Source organism: Vicugna pacos, chromosome 7, assembly GCF_048564905.1.
Source record: "Vicugna pacos chromosome 7, VicPac4, whole genome shotgun sequence".
NCBI lineage: Eukaryota > Metazoa > Chordata > Mammalia > Artiodactyla > Camelidae > Vicugna > Vicugna pacos.
Window position 1 is genome coordinate 18,236,000 of NC_132993.1, and position 24,174 is coordinate 18,260,173.

The 24,174-nt window shown below is 50.2% G+C and overlaps 1 protein-coding gene across 1 annotated transcript in view; it reads left to right on the top strand.

Moving 5' to 3' along the window:
- The window catches only part of PLXNA4 (plexin A4), a 410,094-nt gene that overhangs the window by 133,391 nt on the left and 252,529 nt on the right, over positions 1–24,174 (top strand). The gene's annotated exons all lie outside the window — the stretch shown is intronic.

Here is a 24,174-nt window from a genome sequence, read left to right on the forward strand (position 1 = left end):
GGTCAGAAAACTGTGCAACTGAGGGTTGGGTGCAAACTGTGGTCAAAAGGAAAAATTGAAATTCCATGCTGGAAACACCAAATCTGATGCCAATGAGGGAGCTGGGGATGGGGAGCAGGGGACAAAAGCACAATGTCAGGACCTGAGGAGACTTGGGAGCCGAAGGGGAGGGGAGATCAAAGGCGGATGGTGTCCTGGAGTGGAGTGCAGTGGAAGGGCTGTGAGGTGGGCGGGCCAGCCCGGGTTGTCGGCCAGTCACAGGCATTGTACTAACAGGTGGAGAACAAGCCTGCGTTGATTGGTTGAAACGGGCCGTCAATCCTTGGGGATTGGATCCTCAGCATTTCTGTGTATCCTTAGCCTGGGTTCTGGCCTGGTGAGGGGTGCATTTTGTTCTAATTTTCCTCCTCTGCCTACTCAATTGAATATAATGAGGAAATGGAGGGAATTCCCCAATGCGGCTGTTTTGCTGGAATCCAGGGAGGTGCTAGATGAGCTACGAGGAGGGCAAAGGATGCCCGAGTCCCTTCATCTCATTTCTCAGGAGGTCGGGGGTATCCCAGGTGGGCTTTCCTGTCTGGGGGCCTCTCCCTCCAAGCAGTAGAACGTGCCTCACTCTAAGTTAGGAAGGTGGTTAAAGGTAAGGGGTATCTGGCTGATTCTCTGTTCTGAGAACAAAGAGGAGGCTTCAGACACAAACCAGCCACTCTCTTCTTTCAGTGGTGTCCGTGCTGTGCATAAAACCCAGAAAAACAACCTATTTAGATCTGTTCTGCCCATGGTCACATGTGTCCTCTCCCTGGTGTTTTATTTGCGGTCCTTTTACCTCCAGGTGCCTGTTTAGCACTAACTAGCAAGGTAAGCACTGAAGCCTTTGGTGGTGTTGAGGGTGGAAGGTGTTGAGGATGTGCTCGTCCACATCTGGGACCCCAGAGGCATGTTTCCAGCATCGCTTTGGTTGTTATGATGAAAGAGTGACATCAAACCAGTCACTATGGTAACAGGTCACAACACAGAGTTGTCAAAAATCAAGATTTTCACAGTCAAAAAAGTTGATCTTTTTTTTCCCAAAATTTTACTCTGGTAAGGGGATAGCCATAGAATTTTGGAAGTTAAATATAGCTCGTAAATTTCTCAACCCAGTCAAATGCTTCAATCTTGTCATTTGTGTCCCTGTTGCCCGTTGAGTACTGGTATCAACCAGAACTCAGAGAAAAATTACCTACATAAGAGCAGCAGTAGAATGATGAGCATTTACAGTGGTGTGCTGGCTGCGCGAAGAAGAGATGTAATAAGTCTAGGAGCGCATGATAATTCTTTGCAGAGATGTAATGGGGGAAAAAACACTGAAAGGGAGCTCAAAAGCCCCACTTCCAGCTTCAGCAAAGCCATTTCTAGCTGTATGACTTTGGACAAATCACTTAATCTTACGAGGCTCCTCTGTGAGTGGATGAAATGAGCCTACCTCCCAGAGATGGAGTGAGAAATAAATGGAGAATATATGTGAAAGCACCATCACGTGCCAATCGCTGTTAACAATGCTCTCTTCTCATGGGCAGTTCTTCACAGCCTCCCCTTCTTACCCCTTCCCTCAGTTTTTCCATCTGTTAAATAGAGGCTGTGGCCTTCCCCCCTCCCCCGCATCCACACTTCCTCCCTGAGTCTCCCCCATGTTAGTGAAGAAAGAATAATAGATGTGAAAAGCTTTGAGTTCCTTGAAACCAAGGAGTGGGATAAATACTCTATATTGATTATGATGATTCTATCTGGGACCAGAAAAATATGATTGCCTGGTTGCCAATAGCAACCAGATGGCAGTGTGGGAGGAGGGGCCGTGCTGTGCTGTGTGGAGAGGTGCCCTGGGAGCCCAAGAATGTTTCTTTTCTTCTCTTTTTAAAAAAAAATCTCCATTCCTGCTGCCTTGGGCTGGCATTCCTGCTCTTAGGAGCCATGGTCAGCTGTGAATGGGATTGGAAGCGAGTGGCCAGGAGGGCTGACTGAGGGCGTCTTTGGAGATGGCTCACAAGTGGCTGATGAGTCTTCCTTCAGAGTCACATTTCCTCCTTCCCGTGCAGAGATGGAAGGTCCAGCTGGTGGGCAGGGAGGAGTGTGGATAGAAACTGGACCAGGGCAGAGAAGAGGCTGGACCATATGGAGAAACAGAACCCCCAAGAGGATGGGGGCCATCTGAGAGTCGGTGGGTGGAGCCCAGCACAGAGCCCCGGGCTGGGTTAAAGCCACTTCCTCCTTCTGGGCCCCAGGCAGGCGTTGATTTAGGGAGGAGACCCCTCATCCTCACCTCCGGTGGTGGTGATTGCGGCCTCAGTCACGGCGCTGAGTTCCAGCGTCCTCTGCCTTTACGCCAGAGGTCCCAGCGCTGGGCTGCAGTGTGTACCGAACACACATTATCTCACATACCCTCACTGAACTGCTCTCCTTGTTCCCGTAGTTACAGGGCCAGGCAGTGGGGACACCAAGATCAGAACTCACGGCTGCGGCCGCCAGCATCAGCAGCCTGTGCTCTCTCTGCCGGGATGTTGATCGTTTTCCCGGCTGGTCAGGGGCTCACCAGAAGCTGATTGCTAATGTTGAGCATGAGGGATCCCGAAGGACAGGCTTGTTATGTCAGAGAGCCCCTAGACTTTCCTGCTGGCCAGAGGCCCTGGCTTAATCCCTCTGTAACACCTCTAAGACAGAGGGCGCTTGGCCTGTGGTCAGGACTTCCTCCCTCCAGCCTCCCTCCCTGTGTTGGGAGCTGTGAGTTCTCTGTAGCGCGCTTGGGACCTTGGTAAAGGTCTCATGTGGGGCTAGACATTTCTGGTTTCTGGCTGCCACCAGCTGATTCTGGGTGGTGGTGGTGGACGGTGGCTGGGAGGGTGTTTGTCACCTTCTTGAGGATGTGGTGAGGTCTCTACCATCCAGGGTTTACAGGGTGAGAAAGGAGTCAGGTAGAGATTGTAGAACACTGTCGGCCACCCATCTCTCTGCTTGAAAGAAGCTGCTCTGGCCGAAATGTGACTCCTGAACAATGGACACGGTCTGACCGCTGGTCATATAGAAATTTGTAGTATTTATCACAGCACTCAAAGAGCATTTTTACGAGTTACGAATTTCCCTAGCATTGCAGAGTTATTCTGGTATGAAAGTCACAGTGACAGCTAATGTTTACTGAGCGTGTAGCACTTCACACGTGTAACCTCATCTAAACTTCACAATGACCCGACGAGGCGATCACTCCGTTTTTCCATTTGACAGATGGGGAGGCTGAGTCCCATCAAGGACTGGTCATTGGGCCCAGCTTCTCCGAATCCAGGGTCTACACTCATAACCACTCTCACTTTGCAGGTCCCACATCATCCAGGCCACTCTTCTGTTTCTCCTGGGAACCTGCCTGCTTCTGTCCTTCCTGCTCGCTCCTGTCCATATGTACTTGGCTGCCATGTTAATTTTCCTAATCTCACTGCCACCCAGCCACCTCTGTTCAGAAGGCACAACACCTCCCGCCACCTGCACAAGTTAAAACCCCTTTGCCTGACATTGTGGGCACTCGGCGATCTAGATAAAGCTCACCCCCGGGGCTCCCAGCACTCACGGGCACTCCTCTAGCTGCAGACGGGAATGAGCAGGCCCAGCTCTCGGTGTTCTTACTGATGTCATCACGCCTGTGGCCCCTGCTGGTTATTCTGGCTGGAATTTCTTTTTCCCTCTTCCTCTAGGCCCCAACTGTACGTGCCCAGATCTCACCCACCTTATCAGGCTGAGCTTAGCTGCCTCCATTGTCATTGGGCCTTTAAGTTGATTTCCTCAGTGAGGCACAAATTCTCCCTCCTCTCCACTCTCCCAGGATTCCATCTACCTTTCTTAGGCCGCTAACCATTTCCATCTTGCACGTACATTCATTCACTTACACGGTCAACATTTTCTGAGCCTCTCCCGTGTAGTACTAGGTGCTGGGGATAAAAGAGGAATAATGGATTCCAGCCCTTAAGGTCCTGAGTGCATGGAGACTTAGTAGCCGTGTGTGCTTGGCATCCTGTGCCTGACTGTCACCTGGCATGGTGCCCTAGTAGACATTCTACATGACACATCTGTTTGGAATGAATGAAGGTGCTTGATACTCCCTGACGCTAAAACAAGAGCTGCAGGAGGACACAGGGCTAAGCTGGGATGTGCTGTGTAGAAAACCAGGAGGCTGGTCCTTTGTCACCTTATATACTAGGACACCTGTCTTGCCTAGAGAGGGGCAGATTGGACCGCTGTCCTTCTTCCATCCTCTTCTGAGCAGGGACTGCTTGCTCAGCTGGGGAGACCTCTCCTCTACTTGCTCGCTCCTGGGGACCAGGTGCTCACAGATGGCAGTAAGACTGGTAGGGTGATTTCCTTCCTTGGTTAGCATGCCAGTGGGATCCAGCAAAGACTGACGGCTAAGACTTTCCAAATGTCGTGCTGAGTCCACAGGGTCCTGTTTAGGCTCTCGGTTTGGGAGCCCTCAGAGAAACACCAAATTTTCTAGCAACATTCTAGAGCAGGGGTCAGCCAGCTCCGGCGCCCGGGCCAGCTCTGGCCTGCCACCTGTTTTTGTACAGCCCACAAGTGAAGAATGTTCCTTACATTTTTAAATGGTTGGGGAAAAAATGTCAAAAGAAAAAGAAGCTTTCATGACATGTGAAAATGATATGAAATTCAAATTGCAGTGCCCATAAATAAAGTTTTGCTGGAACACGTCCCCGCTCATTTGTTTACATCTTGTCTGTGCTGTAACAGCGGAGTTGAGGAGTTACAACAGAGATCACATCGCCCACGAAGCCTAAATATTTATTCTCTGGCCCTTTACAGGATACGTTTGTGAGCCTTGAGCTAGAGGATGAAGTTCTTTCTATACCCATCCTTTTCGGTCAGGAATAAAGTCAGCTGCTGGCCTGGGGATCAAAGGCCAGAGTTCAGGGGCCTGCAGACGGACAAACCCTTGGCTTAGGGTTTGGCATTTTGAGTTCTGTGAGGTGTGGAGTGAGACCTTTTCTTCTCTGGGTCTTTGGTCCTTGTAAGTTTGGACTGCATGGTCCTCCAGGTGGGTGCATGGTTTTGGTCTGTGGGGCCTGACCTGCAAAATGGTCTGCATTGCCTGAGTAGGGCCCTGGGCCTCCAGAATTTGCTTCTAAGGCTTTGGCCTTGGGAGCTATAAGGACCCTCGCTTCGCCAGCTGGTGGACACAGTTGCTCCTTGGCTGCCCCACCGCCATCGCCAGTCTCCCAGCCCTTGCACACACACACACCCCCCCACACACTTACCACGAGCACCATCTTTTTCCTCACATTGATCCCAGTTTGGACTCAGTTCAGCCTTTTTTTTTTTTTTAAAGCACCCGAGATCTAGGTGGACTGTAATTATGTAATTCATCCTCGTTATCGTTTCTAATTGTTCTCGGAGCTGTTTCCTAAACTGATTGGAAACAAATGCAGACAGGGAATGGAGTGGGAAGCAGGCGAGGACCTGGAGGCTGGCCAGGGCCAGGCCGCCTGCTGGAGTCTGCATCTGATGGGTGGGCGCAGGGTGGGGACGGAGAGGGCCCCCCCCCCACCATGGTTCCTTGTGCCTGGGTCCTGGGGTGGCAAGAAGAAGCACTCCTGGAGGTGCCAGGAGCGTTGCTTGAATCATTCACAAATAACGACTCTCCTCCTGCTCCCGGCCCCACAGGCCGGCTGTTTTCCCTTTCTCGGCAGCCTCCGTGACGCTGGTAGGGCTCCCTGGGGATTCTGCCGGTGGCCCACAGGGAGCACAGCCCTTCCCTCCTGGCTTCGAACTGTTTGTGCTTTCTTGACAGAAAAAAAAATGTAACTCTTGAGCCACCCATCGCCCCCAGAAAGCCAGGGAGGTCCCGCGGAGGGAGAGCGTGGGGCTTCTTGCTGTCGGGCCGGAGCGTGTGAAACAGGGCTCCTGGTGGAATCTCCTGGGGAGGACCGCAGAGGGGCGACCCTCCTTGGGCCAGAACCCCAGGAAAGGGACCCAAATAAACGTTCCCTGGAGGGCCCTGCTGTTAGGAATGTGTCCCCCAGCCGCACAGTGCTCTGTGCCCCGTGGGACCAGAGGACAGCACCTGAGGGGTACTTGGTGGGGGCACCCAGAGCCATCTCTCCCCACCAGGTCTTCCTGAGATGTGCCTCAGTTTCTCCATCTGTGACTGTGTCGTCCCCCTATTCTGTTCCTTTCCTCACCTGCCTGCAGAAATGACATGAGACAACTTCCAATTAAAGCGCCGAGTTTCCTAGAAAGGGCAGATGAGCAGCGACGGGGCCGGGGCGTCGGGGGCAGGGAGGCGGGGAGACGCCCACCCTGCCTGGTGCTTGAAGAGATGCCCTTCCCAGCACATCATCAGCATCATCTCTGTTAACATTCACAAAACCCCTCTAAGGGAGGGGAGGCTATGACGCCAATTTTCCTATTGGGAAAACCCTTGAGGAAGAAGGGTTAAATCTGATTCCACAAACATGGCTGAAGCATCCCCTGTGTGGCGGGCACTAGCTTGGCACGGAAGGTGGAGGCAGACAGAGCCCATCTCCGGGGCCCTGCATTTCCAGGTTCCCACGATGTTGAACGTGGGTCTGACTCCAAGCTCTTCCCACCAGACCGAAGCTGCCCGTCGAGGCTGAGACTGGTCAGGCATAAGCTTGCTTGGAGGATTCAGCCCAGGGCCACGTGGGGTGTGGTGTGGGTGTGGACCCGAGGACCCATCCCTGGTGAGTGTAATGAGGGGTCCCTTTTCCTGGCATTTTTTTTCTCTCTCTCTCTCGTTTTTTAGCCTCTGGAGCCAGAGGTGGAGGGAAAGGGGAGTTGGAGAGGTGCCTGTGGAGAGCTGGGGACCCGAAGTCCCTCACTCCCCCTCGGTCCTCCACCTTGAGCACCAGGGCTCCACTGGTGGTGTTCAAGGCCCAGAATCACCTCAGCCCCACACCCTATTCCTGTCCCAGCAGGCCGCCTGGCCAGTCCACCTGCACCCCATCTCTCTCAGGGTGGGAAGAGGCCTCCGAGATGTTTTGTGTTCTGGAAGCTCTTCCCTCTGCCCTGACAGGACACACAGCATGGCAGCATCGCACACAGGCTCTGTTCTGGTGCTGTTTCAGCCCCCGAGATTGCTGGAGTCTCCTGCCACCTCTTAAGCTTGGGATTGCCTTTGTTGGGACACCTAGGGATCACCGACCTGCTTCAGGGCAGAGCCCACTCCTGCACCCCACTTCCTGTTCAGTCACTGAGCTCAGTTGATGCCCAGGGGGTGGATGTGAGCGGATCCAGCCTGTGTGGCCATGACCTGTGACCCGGGGCCCCTGCCTAGGCCAGCGTTTCTCAGCGTTTTCTCCTTATCACTTTCTTCCACTAGGACAAGAAACAAACTAAATCCAAACTCTTCCGAATGAGAAGGTATGCCCAGGGATGTGAATTTGAGCCTTGGAGGGCCACAGACCATTGCAATATCCAAGAGGGTTTTTTTTTTTTTGTCCTCAATCTTCTCCCTCTTGGGGGCGCTATTGCCCCCCTTGAGAATGCACACTGGATGCTTTCCAGAACATGTTTCCAAACTGTAATTTCTCTGTTGTCTCCTTTAACATATAAAAGCAAGGATCTTCACGAAGGAACAATATGGTTTCAAGGACTGAGTCAGACATACAAATGTGGTACTAAATCTGCTACTGGAGCAAATGACTTTCACTTTTCCCCAGGAACCCCCCCAGGAACCAGAGCCCACTGGACTGCCTTTCTCCAGAATGAGGACCCTCAGAACCTCTCACCTGCCCTTTATGAAGTGTTTTCTCCGTTTCAGGACCAGGGAGTTTGGGGCCACAGGGCAGGGTGAGCCTGCAGGCAGCAGAAGGCTGCAGAAGCCCCTGGCGGCCTCCAGTTTGGAACAGGCTGAGCAAATCACCATGTTGATGTGCAACCCAGAGTCCCACCCAGTCACACGATGCATGGTTTAATGGGAGGTGCAGATGAGAAACAGGCTCCTAGAATCTGGCTGTGGCTCCATCTTCTCCCAGTTTCCTCCAGTGTCTCTCTCCTCTCTCTCTTTTTCTCTTCCCTTTCTTCTTGTATCTGTGCCTGGCTGGGTGTCCGCCCGCTGGCCTGCCTCTCCTTCAGCTGAAAGGCAGGCACCTCTGACCAAGGCAGGGCTTGAGGTAGGGATGGAGGGGAGAAGAGGAAGAGGAGGGTGAGGAGGAAGAGGAGGAGTGAGGAGGGGCCCATCTAGTCCAATAAGTAGAAATTAGAAATTAACCCTTCCGGCCCAGGTCAGTCTGCCGCTTCCCTCCCCTTTCCCACCAAGGTCATAAAATCCACTGCTAACTTTTACCAATTCCCCTGTTGGTACCAGAAACACACAATTAGCTTTAAAAGTGTCTCCAAGCTGTGGCCAGTTGGAAATTTATGACTTTTTTCTTTTAAAAGAGCGTTCCTTTTAAGTGGCTAATTAGGTGTATTTTCTCCAATGGTAATTTTAAAAATGCTAATTAGTCTGCACTCTGGAAGGAGGAGAAAAACTTTCCCCCTTTATTATCTTGGCACTGGGGAGACATAGAAGAGACCAGCTCAACCCTAGCAGTCATGCAGCCTCCAAAGACAGAGGCCAGGCGCCGGCCCTTTTATGGCTTTGGCAGTGAGGAGGGGGCTGGGGAGAAAGGTTTTCTGTGTTCCAGACGGTTTCCTTGGGAAGGGGGTGCAACCCGGCGTGCCTGGAGGAGGTGGCCAGGGTAGGGCAGGGGCCGTAGTGGTCCACCCACTTGGCACGTTTGGGGCCTAGATATCCAGCCCTAGGGTGGGACTGAGAGGAGCCTTCACAGTGGCTTCCAGGGAGGATGGGTGGGTGGGGAGGGTGCATGGGAGGTGGACCCCAAGTGGGACTCACACACCCCAGCCAGGACACAGTCCTAGCACAGAGCTTGATAGCCGCTAAACCACACGCTGGCAGAATAATGTCATTTCAGGGAGGCTGTTTATTCTGAGAACAATCCAAATTGAACCCAAACGGGGCAGAGTCCATGGTGTATGGTGTCCTCACAAACCCTTGGCTCCTTGGCTAAAGGGCTTGCCCAGGAGATGGTCTGGGGCGACACAGAGCTGGGAGGTTGCCCTGGGTGTTGTCCCACCGGGCATGGGGAGCCCAGGGATGCACGGTGCATCCTCCTGGAGGGATGTCTCGTTTTCCCCTTGGCGCCGGCACTGACGGCTCTAGTCCTGCCATCCCTGTGCGTTGCTATGTGAATAACACAATTACGAAGACACAGGACAGGGATAAACAGAAAACATTCTGCAGCAGAGAGGGGGAGGGAGGACCAGTCACAATGAGATATTTTGTTATTGGATCATTTCAGGGAGGAGTAGAATTCTTAAAACCCCGTGCTATCGCAGAAGGGAGGAGTGATGATCAATTAAGCAGATCGCTCAGGTTTATTTTCCAACATCAGCTTTTATCAAGGATCTCTCCCAGCTCACCTCCTCTCTTTGGCACCATTACCATCTCTAGGAAAGCCAGATGGAAGTGTGCCTGGGACTCTGACCCTAGGTCTGCAACCACTGTCCTGCTCTGCTCATGGACTCAGTTTACCTATCAGTCAAATGGGAGGTGGGACTGCCCCTCCATAACATCTGTGGCAGAGGACAGATAGGTTAGGGTGGGCAGAGCACGGTCTGAGTCCTGGCTCCACACTCCCCAGCTGGGTGAGCTTGGGAGGATCACTTTACTTTATAAACTTTGGTCTTTGGGGAAGAATCAAATGAAATAATGCACAAATTGTGCAAAATGGAAATATAGACTTGATATAATTGTTATAAAAATGAATTGAGATGATGGATGCAAAGCACGGTGCTGGGAAAGTGGAGCCCTTCCGGGGGGCAGCTTTTACCTTATGGCTAACCCTTCATGGATAATTCCGGTGTGTTCCCACAGGAGGCGAGAGAGGATGAACACAGCTCAGGAGTTGTGTAAGGAATTCTGAGCCACCTCAGGGGGCTGGAGGGGCAGGGATGATAAATGATCCACTTGCCTCTCCCCTGTGTCTCCGAGGCTGATGAAGCAGAGAGGCCTGGCGCCCTCGGCTGTGGGAGGATTTGCCCAAGGGTCTCACCTTCAGAGGTTTCCCGCGGTGCTGGGCCACCTTGTCTGTCCACCTTCTGGGTTGTCCAGAGTTACTTAACCTTCCTGACCCTCTGTCCAGTGGGGTAATATACCACTTTACAGGGTTATTATGAAGATGAAGAGAGCTAATGTATTGCCAGGAGTTCCTGGAACAGGGCTGGGGTCTTGGAAAGCACTCAATGAACGCTACTCTTTCCCTCTGCGAACCCAGTGGTCAATCAATAGGCAACTGGATGTTGGACTGAGCACATCACTAATTAGCTTGAGCCATAAAGGAGTCAGAAAGGGAATGAGAGCCAGGCCATTAGATAGGACCAATGTGAATCCATCTCTGGATGAATTTATGATGGACATTTAGGATGGGTCCTTATTAGCATGGCTGCTTGGGAGAGTGGAAACTTTATAGATTTTGGAGGCAGACAAAACTGGGGTTTTTTGTATATATAAATACTATTTGAAGTATAGTCAGTTTACAATGTTGTGTCAATTTCTGGTGTATAGCCTAATGCTTCAGTCATACACGAACATACATATATTCGTCTTCATATTCTTTTTCACCAAAGACTAAAAACAGGCAAACCTGTTTGTGATCTCAGCTTTACGTGACACCAGCTGTGTGACTTTAGTCTAATTGTGTATCCTCACTGTACTTCTCCATATGAGCTCATGTATGGGAAGGATTAAATGCCACTGTGGGCGTAGAATACCTGAGAGCACACAGTAGATCCCCAACAGATGTTCGCTTTCTCCCCTTCCTCCTCGCTGAAGTGGGTGGTCAGCTTGGTCCACATAAGTCAGAGTTGTTGTACATTAAATCATAGTCTTTGGATCACACACATGCACAGTCATGGGTGGCGATGGGCACTGGGGTCACTAGTTCATCCTTGTTTCCCAGCCCTTTGGATGGATCTTCGCATTGGCTGAAGGCTCAAAGCATTCAGGGACCAACTGGGTGAATTAGTTTCCAAAGTACTCGCATTTGTTGTAACCACAGGTGTATATCTGACAGTGACTTCCCCGTGAAAGGCTCAGAGCCATTTGAAGACATTGACTCATTGTGAGCAAGATTTTAGAGGCATTATTTGATGAACTTCACAGAGGAGGAGGCCGGGGGATGGAGAAAGATGATGGCTTGTCCAGGTCACAGGAAAGCAGTGGCGTATTTGACATCTGAGTCACAGGCTCTGACTGTGGTACTTTTTGTAGTAACTCAATGGGCATCTCAAAGAAAAGCCTCTGGGATTTTCCTGGGGATCTCCAGGGTTTGTTTGGAATACTAGGAAGCAGACTGTGACCCTGGAAATTATTAATTGGGCTAATAATAGTTATAATTCAATGTACTAAGTTCTAAGCTTTATGTTAGATATTTTGTTTTTCATCTCATTTTATTTTTACAACATGATTACATATAAGGTAGATGAAGCTCTGGTCAAAGCCTTTAGCTAATAAAGTGATGGAGCAGCTAAGATTTAAATTCGGGAGTGTCGGCCTCAAAGAAAGCCTGCTCCCTCCGCTGGACTCCATACTAAACAAGAATGAGAGGGTGAACAAGCTCAGGAATGTTCTAAGAACAGAGTAATGATGAGGAGATGGAGTGGGATCCAATCTCAATATTTCTGGGGGAAAATATGAAGGGAGTCTGTCTTGAAATTTATCGTATGTTAAATCTGGGGAAGGCCAGTGATGCTGTCACCTCCTAGGAAAATTTGGGACCCACCTTTTAAAAGCGAGTGTTCTCTTACTCAACTTTCAGAAGGAAAGAAGCTCTGACACATGCTATGATATGGATAAACCTTGAGGACACCGTGCTAAGAGAAAGAAGCCAGTCACGAAAGGACCAAAACTGTACGATTCCACTTATATGACACCTAGAGTAGTCAATCCATAGAGACGGAAGTTAGACTAGTTTCCAGCGGCTGGGGGAGGAGGAAATGGGGAGTTGTTGTTTGATGGGTCCAGAGTTTCAATTCTGCAGGAGCGAAAGAGTTCTAGAGATGGGTTGCCCAACAGTGTGAATGTGCTTAATGCTAGTGACCTGTACACTTAAAAATGGTAAGTATTACGTTATGTGCATTTTACCGCAATTAAAAACAAAGCAAATGTTTCCTATCCAGATACTTGGAAGTAAAGAGTCTTTGGTTGTGCTGGGGACCCTGTGGCTTTAGGCTAGCTGGTGGGGTGTGGTCAGCCGAAGCCCGAGAGAGGAGCCCTGGGAGTGAGCCCCTGGGAGACTGCGTACACGAGCCAGGAAGAGGGTTGGAAACTGGACCAGCAGCTTCTGGGATCTGGTAGCTCACGGAGAAGGTGAGCAAGCAGAGAGATACTTCAAGACAGTGTGAGAAACCCAACACAGAAAACACACTCTCTGAGGAAACTGTTCAGAGAAACAGGGGCCGTTAATTGAATATTTTCAAACGCAGGTTCTAACCTAGAGGCACAAGATCAACACAGGCGTGGCCCCGACTGAGGGCGGCTGTGGCAGGGTTGCTGGGGCTCCCCACACCCCATCCTGATCATGGATGCCGGACCCCTCGGAAGGAAGGGTTGGCAGCACGCCCCAAGCCCTGGTCCACGTCATGTGGGCTGGGGGCTGGCAAGCTTCAGCCCACAGGCCAAACCTGGACCACCCCCTGATTTTGTACAGCCCACGAGCGAATGTGGTGTTTACGTTATTTAACGGTGTAAAAGAAAGTCAAAGGAAGAACAGTATTTCATGGCACGTGACAAGTATATGGAACCTGAACCGTGGTGTACACGAGGAAGTTGTGCTGGAGCATGGGCACACTTGTTCGTTTGTTTACCCATCCCCTGTGGCTGCTTTCCCGCTGCAGCAGAAACCTGAGAGGCTGCGACAGATAATATGGCCTGCAAAGCTGAACATATTTTCTGCCTGGCTTTTACTGAAAAGTTTGCTGACCCCACCCTAGTCCAGGAGTTTTTCAAACTGTGGGTCACAACCCAAAAGTCAGTCGTGAATCAATTTAATAAAACATGATCAACATCAAAAAAAAAAAAAAAGAATGGATGAAATGTGTCAGAGTGCATCATCTGTTGTAAGGGGATTTTTCTCTTTAAACATTTTTTTTCTGTCCTTAAGCTTTTTTTTCAGTTAAGTAGGCAGGATGCACATCAATCGTGATGCAAACTGTTTCTCTGATTTATGAATCTTTGTTCAAAATGTTAGAAAGCTACTGGTCCGGGTAGCTTTCTAGGAACCTAGGAAACTGACTGCTGTCTACCTGGGTATCGGGGAAAAAAATCTGGATGCATGTCTCTCAGCTGCCTCTGCTCGGGGTGCAGGCTCAAGCAATCCCAGGGCAGGATTCCCCGCCACATGCCCCTTCCCCAAAGCACGGTGGTCCACAGGGGCTGGGATGAGATGCCTGACCCAAGGTAGGGCTGCTTCCTTATTTACGCCCAATTTTCTCCCACTTGTAGAGGCAGGTTTCCATTTTCCCAGAGACAAGGAATGAGGAATGTTCACTCTTGGGCAGAAAGTGAAAAACAAGCAAGGCCCAGGACCAAGGAAACGGAGCTCCCTTCCTGACCCCTTCGATTGACAGCTGATACGGAGTGACGAGCGACAGAGGACGGCTCTCGTGCAGGGGAACAGAGGCAAGATCCGAGAAGGCTTTGTGTTTACAAACATATTGCCAAAAGTGTCACGGATATAATTGAAAAACATCAATAGCGATCAATGGGAACAAATCACTGGCCCTAGCCATTAGAAAAGAACAGAAATCAAGTGAGGAGGAAGTGAAGGGCAAGAATTACAAAGGATGGAAACATTGGTGCATTCTCCACTCCTGACCTTGCTCTTTCTCCTTTTTCCTTTCCCTCTGCTTCTCCACCTGCTCATCACTGCCGGTTTTTCCTTATGCAACGGAAGGAAAGCCGTCGATTTGTTCAAGAGCATCTGCCTTGGTCTTAGAGGCAGAATTAGTACGGGGCTTCCTGCTTTCCCTTTCTTTTCTCCCAACCGAGCCCAGTATGTCTGTTGACTTCCAAAGAGTGAGTCTGTGAACTAGTCCTGAAGCCAAGCTTCACTTTCTCAAAGCTGTTTATCATCAGCATCCTCCGTAAAGACCTTAAAAACCGGATGATACAGTAGGCTTTGTTGGAAACAGTCTATTCCAGGCCTTGAAAACTGAACTGGGTTTGGTCCATGATGGTTCTGAAACTTTGGGAAGGCCGGCGGGGCATGTTCAGCAGGAGGCTTTGACCCTCATATCATAGTAGGGAACAAATTGCACCATCCTATAAGGAAGAGCAATCAGGAGGTATGGATTCCGAGAATTTGAGGTGAACATGCCTTTGCAGTTTGAGGAACCAGAGCAGAAATCTAGGCTGGAGAACCTTAGGGCAGGATGAATGAACCTTGATGAGAAATGAGGAGAACTTTTCTTCGGTTCAGGTCGCTTTAGGACCTGAGAAAGGGTGTGACCTTTCTTTAACGGAATCGAATCAAGTAATGTAATAAAACAGAACCGACAGCAGCAGAAGGATGGCTCAGTGCGAGTTACGGGGCTGCAGAGGAGTCCAGGAGGACCCAGCTTGGCTATGGGTGATCACTAAGATTCTTTCAGGGCCCAGAATCTCTAATTCTCTATCAGCTCAAAGGGTCTTAATAAACAAGGGACACTGGGTTCAGGGAATTTGATCCAAGTAAACCAAAATGACCTAAGAAGAGAAACTCTAGAGGATGACCAACAGGCAGTTACAGAGAAAGCAGTGTCACCTAGACTGGGGACCCAGCAAGAAAGAAAAGGGACTGAAGGGCCAAGAAGCAGGCCAGCCTTCCTGAGAGGAAACAGTGGCTGACTGGGTACGAGCCAGAGTCCCAGGCCAGTGCTGATGGAGTCTGTGTCTCTCAGTCTCTCTCCCTCTCTCTCATTTATTCATTCATCCAGTCTGCTGATGGTTTATCATAGGCCAAGCATTTTTCTGCACATTGGAATTTCAGATGTTAAAGATTCAGAAATAAAATCTCTGCCCTCCAGGAATTTGTGAGCTAAAGCATTACCTCATTCCTTCTCTACCCGACAAAGTCTATATCCTGAGATTTCTCATTTTGTCTCAAAACAGTTTAATCTTTCAAATGGCTGAATATGTCATTTGAGGGAACATCATGGAGCAAGGGTCTAGAGAGAGGCGAGGAGGGCAGCCTAGATCCCAGGCACAGTCCCTGTGAGGCAGGGAGCAAATCTGGTCCTCTAAGGATGGAGAAAATAATGCCCAGGAGCCTTCAAACAAGGGGTGTCTTTGGCCATTTCATATCCGGCTGTCAGAGACTCCCCCACAGTCCCGGTCACTAAGTGAGATGTCAGGAGGATGGATTGGCCTCGCACAATGAGATAGGTAATGATCTTTGAGGCCAGAAGGGAAGCGGGGGTCCCCGTAGTGTGGTCACGCACTTAGCCTAAGGGACAGTCTATGGATTTCTAGTGCAGGGAAAACAGCATCCCACAGCATCGCTTTGCAGAGACATAAGCCCCTTCTGTGTCCTAATATCATCAGTAAGATTATACCCACTCTTTAGTATTGGGCTCTGAATTGCAGTTGGATTTGTTCTTCATTCTAAGACACTTTCCCTTTTCTGTGGCTTGTGGAGAAGCACCCGTGCTTGTGTGAATAGCAGTGGGGACGGGGAGTTTGTGGCACCAGTCTATAAAAAAGGACTTTTAGACAGATGTCATCCATCCATCCATTCATCCACCCAACCAGCCACCCAACCAGCCATCCATTGGTCTACCTGAGAAGTGTTTACTGACTTCCCACAACGTGCCTTAATCCACAGCCTAGGGGCAGAGCAGAGAACACGTCCTACTTGGTGGCTTCCCAAGCTCCAGATTTGCCATCTGTCTTTCCAATGGCTTCTCTTTCACAACTTTTCATTCTTGGACAGCCTCGTGCCATCATAAGAAGGGAAGATGCAGCAATAGGGGCAGTGTTTGCAGTCAGAATAGTGTGAGATCATGATGAAAATCGCCTCTTGAATATACATCTCGAGAGGGATCAAGAATGAGGACACTGGGTGGACCCAGGGTGAGGGGCTGGGTGGGATGGGAAGAGCCCTGGACTTAACTGACTTAACTGACCGTGTGACCCAGGGCAAGTGGCTTCCCTAGCGGTCACTGGGCTCATTTGTGATGGGAAGGAGTTGGATGTGTGAATCCTCAGAGGTCCCTTCCTTCTATGACACTGAATGAAGTCTGTTGATCTGTGCCTTGCTCCCTCCGCTCTCTTCTTTCCTGTCTCCCCATTTCTTGTCCTTTCTAGATCTGACCAGCTCACAGGTTGATGCAATCCTTCCTCCAGGTGTTTTTCCTGAAGGGCATTCCATTTTGCCAACATCTTGCATTATCCTCTAACCCACCATGGTCCGATAGATCTTTCAGTGATGATGACGGGAGTCGTGGCTGCACTGGTCATCACGGCAGGCACGAGCCACACTGACTACTGAGCACTTGAAAGGTGGCTAGTGTGACTGAGGAACCTGACCTTAAATTTTATTTAATTTTAACTTGATACACATATCTAGTAGCTACTTTATTGGACAGCACAGCTCTAAAGTCTTTCCCATTGCTGTCTGGTCATTATTGTGTATATCTGTTTATTTCTTCTTAAATCATTGGTGGAGAACTCAGTATCTGTTGTCGAACTTCCTTCACTCAACTCCTGCACGACCACTCACTAGACACGGGACTTCGGGCAACTTATTTAGCCTTTCCAAGCTTCAGTGTCCTCACTGGTAAAATGTGGTACTAGCAATCCTACCTGCTAGGGCTGTTGAGGGTATTAACCGAGGTAATGAACATACAGCACTTGGCACAGAGCCTGGCACTTCGTAACTATTAGCTGAGAAATGAGCAGCAAGAGGAGGAGTGGGGGTGGGGGGAGGAGCGAGGATGTGTTTCATCTTTTCTCTTCTATCAGAGTGAAGTCTTAGGGCCGAAGACTGGGTAACCTTTAGTTATTACTAATTAGCATATGGAGACAATACTGTCTCCTGGGCTCACATAGGTGTTCTTTTTATTTGATTACCAGTCTCTTTGTCCAGCTACCAGCTCTCCTGCGTAGATCCCCAGATACTCCTGTGCTCTGCCCCCAGCAAATACAAGCCTCCTACGGTGCCTACACTGATGTGGGCTGAGTGACTGTCACCCCGCCCTCACACACGCACACTTCTCATAAGGTAGACGGACCTGGGATTTCATTCCTTCAGACACATCTGTGTCTCCTGTCCCTCACTCCTCCTCCTCTGGATGGTGGGGAAGAGGGCAGTGACCCCATTAATTCCAGGCAGACCCTTGCTTCTCTGCAGGGCTCCGACTCCCTTCAGACCTCCCCTCTGGCCAACTTGATCTCCCAAGTGACATGTCTCAGTCCTGCCCCAGGAATCAGATGTCTAAATAGCAAATGAAAGATTAATGCCAGTGGCCAAGATTGGAGTGTGAATAATTTAAAGGGCAGAATAAGAGCCAGCTCCACTTACCAACAGGGCTGCCTGGGAAGAGGTCAGGGGGAGGGTAAGGGCCAACCCCAGCCAAGGATGGGAGGTTGTGGATGCTAATGAATTGATCCAGGAGAGGATTTGTTGTCACTGGTGTTGGGAAGAATTTGTCGTGACAACCAGAAAATGGGTCCTTTGGCATTCTTATCAATCCAGGGACTGTGGGTGTCGTGAGGAGTGTGGGCAGTTTCTCAAGTGGGTGCTATGTTTCCATGGATACTGTAAGGCCAGCGACTGCCCGTGGGGTGATGACCCCTCTCACCAGTGTCTCTGTCCTTGGTGCCACCAGGAGTCTACGTGACTGGGATATTTGGTGGGCTGCTTCCTGGGGGGTATGGGATTTGAGGTGAGGAAGGAAAAGCAGCCTGGTGTTTGTGAATTGAACAGATATTTTGCAGACAGTGTGGCTCATGTCCAGGCAGGAAACCTCTATGTGGGTATTTTCTCCTCTCCCTACCACTGTGGTCACCTCTGCTACCCCAGCTTCCTGTTAGGTCTACCACTGTCTCTTCTCTGATGGTTTGGGGTTTGGTAAATATTTCCCCCTCCGGAAGTCTTTAGCAGTGCAGCAAGAAGGTTACATGATGGATTCTCCTCATCCCTTAATTGAAGCCATAAAAAATGAAAAGAGAGTTTCCAATAAACCAAACCATTACTCACTGGTGGGTAGAGAGCGGATCCCAGAACCGGGCCCTGGGAGGCGCAGCTGGGAAGCCCTCCAGCTGCCTGTCTATTATGATTATTAATCACAGCGGCAACGGGGTTCATCTGCACGGAGCTTCTTAATGAACTTGGACTCATGTCCTTACAAGGTTGTAGCCATTAGAGCAACCAGGGCCTGTTGGTTTTGAATCCCTCAAGGCTTGGTTGACTGGGATGGATGTCCAAATGGGCGTATTTGCCCTGGTGGGTGCATTTGTCCTGGTGCTCCCTCAGATTATGAGATATGTGTGGCTGTGTCTAGGTCTGAACAGCGGAAAGGAGAAAGCTGCGTCTGCTGAGATTAGGATCCTCAGGTGGCGATTAGGAACATGAGTATAGCTGGTGGCTGTGTGCCTACTATTATGTGTACATAGTATTTATGTGTATGTATAATGCAACCATTATAGGTTAAGGGTTGCATGCTGTGTTTGCGGTAGTGAGGGTTTCGTTTGGTGGGTGGCCCATTTGGGGGTGGGAATGAGGCGTGTTAATGGTAGTGGGCATATATACTGTAAAGTTGCATCGTCTCTATGGAGATTCCGTAACATTTGGGTTTCCAGGTACATTACAAGTAGGAAGACCTTAGAATTTATTGTCCAAACTAAAGAGTTTTAAAGTAAAAGGGGGCATTAAAAATATTTCTCCCAGACCACTCACATAATCCAGTACTGTTCCAGGCAACCAGAGACATGTGTTAAGTCCACTTATGAGCCACCATTGACTTGCTTTAATATGTTTTCCATTGCATTTGAGTTTATGTTGAGGGTGAGTCTTTACCAGTTAGAACTCAGAGGCATGGGCAGAGGGTTGCCGCTTGGTGGCATAATAATCGCTGGGGTCTGCCCTGACTGCTGCCGCAGGGTGGGAAAAGTAGCCCCCTTGGGCCCTTCCCTGCCTCACTGGTCCTGTTTCAGAGATGTCCTGGCGGTGTGCCCAGGTCTCCGTACCTGGGGGACTTTGGCCCCCACTGTAGAGACCTGATTCACTCGAGAGAGAAAGCGTGGCCAGTGAGCCTGTGGGCTGCAGCCTCACTGCTCTGCGGGGGAAGTGAACCAGCCCCCGTGCAGGGACTCTTCAAAGTCACCATCTGAAGGTTTGCTGTGTGTGCCTGGGTCATGGTGTGGTGAGTCAGGAGCCAGACTCCACTCAAGACTCAAGTCCTTGAGTCTTCCTGGGCCTCAGTTTACCTCTGTGTGAAACTCAGGGAAGAACAGGAACTGCTCACACAGGTATTGCTGCTTCAGACAGTGTTTAAGATGAGTTGTGTTGGGGGCGGGGGCTGTGGCTCAGCCTGGCGAGCGCAAGGTTCTAGGTTCAACCCCCAGTACCTCCATTAAAAATAACTGAATAAATGAAGCCTAATTGCCTACCCCCTAAAAAATAAATAAATGAAAGATGAGCTGTGTGAAAGGAAAGCCCTTTTCTGTTTCCCTCCCTCCTTTGCCTGCCCCTCAGCCCCGCAGTTCTTTCGTGTGGCAGGTGACTTTGCCTGTAAAAGCCCAGACTTCTGTGCCCTGGCAGCCCTGAGGTTTGGGAGGGAAGAAAAGGGCCGCCCCACTCCAATCTTGGCCAGTGTTTCCCGAGCGGAGGCCCCTCCCCAGGGCCCCTGGTTTTCAAGCAGTGGACACGCTGGAGTAACACCCGAAAGAACCATGTCTGGGCTGCTCTCTTCAAAGGCCTTCTCTCCCACCTTCTCCCTGAAAACCAAGAACTCCCCATGCCACCGACAACGAGATGTAAACAGAAATTAATCCATCTGCAAAACCTCAACATGTCACCTGATCCTTATCAGGGCCTCATCATCGCCTCCAAGGAAGATCTTATTATATTAAAAAGCAATTGTCCGCCAAGCTGGTAACGCTAATAGATTTTCTGTGATATTTATACCGGATTTAGCTTTCAGCTTATGAGATACCGTTCCCTTCCTTCTGCCTCTGTCTAAGCCCTTCGTTTTGGCAGAAGCCTCCCACAATTTCAGTTTGCTCTAGGGCCTCTGTCGGCAAGACGCTAAGCTCCACGAGGGCATCTGCCCCTTGAATGTTGCATCACCGGCACCGGAAGGGTGCCTGGCATGCAGCAGGCGTGCAGTTTCACCCACCCAGTTTATTCGTTCATTCATTCATTCACTCAACAAATGGAGCCAAGGTCCAGAGGGGGAGACAAGACAAAAAGCAAATAATACATAAAATAATAGCAAGTAGTTATAAAGGCTTTGGGAGAAACAAATAGGGCACTGAAATAGAGGAGAATCAGGTGTGAGGGGGTGTCTGCTTTGAATGGAAGGCGGAAGCATCTGCCCTGAGATCTGCAGGACGATGAGGAGCCATGAGCAAAGCAGAGGGAAGAGCTTTCTAAGCAGAGGGAGCAGCTCTGTTGGGGTGATGAAATGGGGAAGAAGCTGAGCACCTTTGAGGGCCCAGGAAAGGCTCCCTATAGATAGAATTTTGTAAAAGGGGGTGTTTATTGGGTTTGGAGAGGTGGGAAGGGGCTGGGCCATTTCAGAAATACCTGGGGCGGTCAAGACACACAGGGATGTCATTGGTGGATAGAATTTGGGGATTCCTCCTACTCCAGGCATAAAGATCTACGTGATCCAGAGAATAAGGCCCTGGAAAGTCTGAGGTATGGAAATGGAAGTGAAGGCGCTTAGGGGTGTTCTCTGAGCAAGCAGTGCTGGACAGTGGGCTGGATGCCAGAACTTCCAGGTTCCCTTTTCTGCTCACACTCTGATGGACACATTTTTTTCCTTGTGTCTTCTGTTCCTTTCTGTTTATAAAGATGATGTAACTATAAGCAGGGGATCTGCACTCGTGTGGCACAGAACTTGAAAGCAGGGCCTAGCTAAAGCCTTGGGATGAGTTGACAAGGCCCAGATTTCAAAAACTACCATGCGTGTAACCATGGCAATAACAGCCCATGCTTACCTTCTGGGCCCTTTGGTGTTGGCAAATTGAGAGCAGTTTCAATCTGATATAGATTTGGTGGCAAGAGCCAAGCCCATGAAATGTCCTTCACAGGTTACGGGCTTGTCATTTAAGCATCAGAGCCAGTTGTTGGTGAGGGATTTCAGGGCTGAGGCCCAGGAGGGTGGAGAGGCACCAGCACGCCATCCAGTTGGTGACAGTTGCCCGACAGAGCCCAGGGACACATAACCCGTGCAGAGCATCACCGCCTCCCGGAGCACATGGGCCTTCGTCTGCAGTGAGGGGAGAGATGGGAGAGTTGTTTGGACAAACGGAGCAACTCATTAATTAGAAGTTAGACGTCCTCCTTTCTCTGCCAGACCCGAACACATTCAAGTGAAAACACATGAGCGCAAGCTCGTTTCTTTCATTCTGTTTCTAAACATTTCCTTGCGTTAAAACCCCCTGAGTTCCTTTAATCCGTGACAGCCAGATCATATCATGGGCAAACATAATTGGGATGACGGCCAAGGCACCAGAACTTTTGCTACAAGACGCTGCGGAGGACAGGGGTTTGCCTCCTGGGCTGTTATTTCCTGCAGCTCACATCTGAGGGCTTGGCTCTCAGTGGAGTCCCTGCCCAGGAGGGATGCTAGCATGCCATGAAGGGATGGACAGATGGACGGATGGACAATCAGCAAGGGCAAGACCTGGTGCCCAGAATCCCTGGCCTCTTCTACACCTCCTGATGGAGATTAGTGAGAAATACAACATGGTGGTGGCCCTTCAAACCAGGACCTGGGGGTAGGGAAGGCAGCCCAGAAAGACAAAGGCTTTATTATTAAGAAGCAACACTTTGACCCCTCCTCCCTCCATGAAACCAGTCCCTCTAGCCTCTATCTCATCAACTTGGCTCCCACTTACAGAGAACAAATGCAATCCTGCCAGAGGTCTTCTCTGCTGACCGGAATGGAGATGATCATCCTACGATTCTCCTATGAAGGGGAAAAGGCTAAGCAGGGGTCTATTCACAACTGTACATGTGACAGACGAGGTGACCTGAGGCCACCTGCTCAGCATCTCTATGCCTCCCCTCCCCTTAGAGCCAGGAAAAGCATCTCTGTCTCCCTCTGCCTTCTGAGGTTGCCAGGTGGGAAACGCAGTGACTGTTCAGTAGCTACATGAAGAGCTTGAAAGTAAGAGCTGTGATGCCCATGTGACCCTGCAGGGTTGGCTTCCTCAGAAGGACTTTCATCGCAGTCTGTAAGAAGGAAACATGAGCCCTACAAAGAAAGCAGGGGGCGTGGGGCAGATGGACGCAGCCCACCTTTCCCTGCCTGTTTGCCCATCATGGTGCTCTCTTCCCCACCTCCCCCAGGCCATAGGGACAGCTGGGTGATCCAAACCAAAACTTGTCCTTATTACTTTTAAATTCTCCCAGTTATCTCATACAACTCTCCCCTCAAAGATTCACAGCCTTGGCTTCTCTCTATCCAATAGGCTCAATTCAGGAAGAGGGAACAAGAGGAGAAGTGAGACTTGAAACATTTCACCACCAAAAGCATAAAGCCTAATGCTGGGTTGAGATCCTGGAGGTCCCCTGCAAGGCCAGGCATTAATCTTTAGGGGGACATATCTCAGAGAGGTCCTTAGGCAGCATCCTAGGGGAAGAGCCTGGGCTGCTGGGGCAACGGGGAAGTGTTGGAAGGCACTGGCTACTTACCAACCAGTGTGGAAGTATTTCGCTATTTTAACTTCTATGCTTCGTGGTGCATACTGGCCAAATTTCAGGTCCAGAAGCAAGTCATATTTTCTCTGAGTTGTGGGAGAGATGGCCAAGAGGAGAGATGCAGTCGGTCCTCCATCTGCAGCTGTGGAACCTATGGATACAGGAGGCCGACTGTGCTACATCATTACGTATAAGGGATTTGAGCATCTGTGGATTTTGGTACCCATGGGGGGTCCTGGAACCAACCCCTTGTGGATCCCGAGGGATGACTATACTATCGCATGAAATTATCCAGTTGTGGAATTCCACCTTGGAAGAGACCTGAGAAATCCATTCATCCTCTCATTCCAGGTGGGAAGCTAGTTCAGTATGTGGATTCTTCTCATTTCTCTTCCCCTGAGAACTACCCAGGTGCTGTGGGATTATCAAGAGAGGGACGGACTTCAAGGGCTGCCAGAAAATTCCACTGAGGACATGGGACTCAGGGATATGAGACAGTCCACTTGTGAGGAGGTGCTCCCACGCTCAAAACAGACAAACACCTCCCTGGAGTTCGGGCAGGGAGAGCCGCTGGGGCCTGGAGCTGCCAGAGGAGGCTGTAGGATGTGAGATTTGCCCGCTGTCCCAGCGGGGATCGTTGTGCCGTCTGCCCTGAGGCCTGGAGATGGGCTGCCGCCGGGCTGGCGGATGGAGACTCAGGGCTGAGGCGCTGCCTCCCCCACAGCCATTCCTGGCTTCACAGCACAGCTGCCAGCGACCCCCTTCTTTCGGGTGTTTGGCTCCAGATGTCCAAACCCGAGGACATCATGTCAGCATGTTTCTCTGCTGACTGTAAAAGAACAGCTGCATCTTCTAGAAGACCCTTCCAAGTCCACCGCCCGTTAGGATGATTATAGTGTTTTACGCGTAAGTTGGTTACGCCTCTTGGGCCCCTTTTTTGAGATTCCATTCTCAGACACGGGGGGGTGATATTTTGAGACACAGAATGTTAACAAAGAATGGGTTTTAGAGATCATGTGATCCCACACACTTAGTGCAGAAATGAGAGGGAGGGTGACGGGTAGGGGAAGAAGGGAGGCAGAAAGGTCACGTAACTTCCCTGAGGTCACCTGCAGATGTGGTGACAGAGATGTGACTGGTCTTTTCCCCTTTAGAACATACTTTCTTGTTCAGAGTTTTAAAAAAAATGAATTCAAAATGAAAACTT